The sequence below is a fragment of the Nicotiana sylvestris genome, chromosome 3 (genome assembly GCF_000393655.2).
Source record: "Nicotiana sylvestris chromosome 3, ASM39365v2, whole genome shotgun sequence".
NCBI classification, from domain to species: domain Eukaryota; kingdom Viridiplantae; phylum Streptophyta; class Magnoliopsida; order Solanales; family Solanaceae; genus Nicotiana; species Nicotiana sylvestris.
Window position 1 is genome coordinate 215,746,641 of NC_091059.1, and position 1,437 is coordinate 215,748,077.

Consider the following 1,437-nt stretch of genomic DNA (forward strand, 5'->3'; position numbering starts at 1 on the left):
GAAAAGAGAGAGTCTCATTAGTGAAAACCCTTCGAAGGGCACAATGAGGCGACAAGACAGATCAACAAAAGCTACCACATTCGCAACGAAATGGACACTCATTTATCATCCCCAGCAAGTCAGACCACCGAGCAAATCGATTGATACAAATAGACTGGGTCAGGAATCTATGGTGCACGCCATGATCACGGGAACCAGTCATGTCCTCCAGATAAGTTATTCTGAGTTTCTTCTCCCACCAAATATTGGTTCAGAAAGATTTTCTCCCTTTCTATCTTTTATTTCTTTTCCTAAAATTTGTCTTGAAAGGATTTTTCAAAGCCTACTACCAGAAACCGGATAGGAATTCATCCAATGCAGGATAATACAAACAGTCTTAAAGGCCGGTCCCAGGCAATGCAGTGATCGTGCCCGGCAGTTTTGGAGGAAGTAAGATCCTAAAGGGAGTGGTTTCGGGAGTTAAAAGCAGATTCCCACAACATGTGCTTAAAGAGAAAGTAGAAAAGGGAACAAATTGAAAACCATCCCCAGCAGGCTAGAGACCCCCAGAAGGCAATTTTGTCCAGTAACCAATTATGGGGACATAGAGCAAGAAAAGGGGAAGAGAGGAAAAAGCATCCGCCGGAAAGGCACCCTCTACCACCACGATTAAAACTAATTAAATCCTTTTGTGTGCTGCAGGAAAACAAAGGATTGATGATGGCAGCGAGATGCAACGCTAGGGAAATCACCAAAAACCGGGGCAGAAAATTTTCTGCCGATTGTCAAAAATTTTCTCGGAAGAACGGGGAAACAATTTCAAATACATTTAGTTCTAGGTCGCCCACCAGTATAATGCGGGAATACATTTAAGTTCTAGGTCGCCCACCAGTATAATGCGGGAATACATTTAAGTTCTAGGTCGCCCACCAGTAAAATGCGGGAATACATTTAAGTTCTAGGTCGCCCACCAGTATAATGCGGGAATACATTTAAGTTCTAGGTCGCCCACCAGTATAATGCGGGAATACATTTAAGTTCTAGGTCGCCCACCAGTAAAATGCGGGAATACATTTAAGTTCTAGGTCGCCCACCAGTATAATGCGGGAATACATTTAAGTTCTAGGTCGCCCACCAGTATAATGCGGGAATACATTTAAGTTCTAGGTCGCCCACCAGTAAAATGCGGGAATACATTTAAGTTCTAGGTCGCCCACCAGTATAATGCGGGAATACATTTAAGTTCTAGGTCGCCCACCAGTATAATGCGGGAATACATTTAAGTTCTAGGTCGCCCACCAGTATAATGCGGGAATACATTTAAGTTCTAGGTCGCCCACCAGTATAATGCGGGAATACATTTAAGTTCTAGGTCGCCCACCAGTATAATGCGGGAATACATTTAAGTTCTAGGTCGCCCACCAGTATAATGCGGGAATACATTTAAGTTCTAGGTCG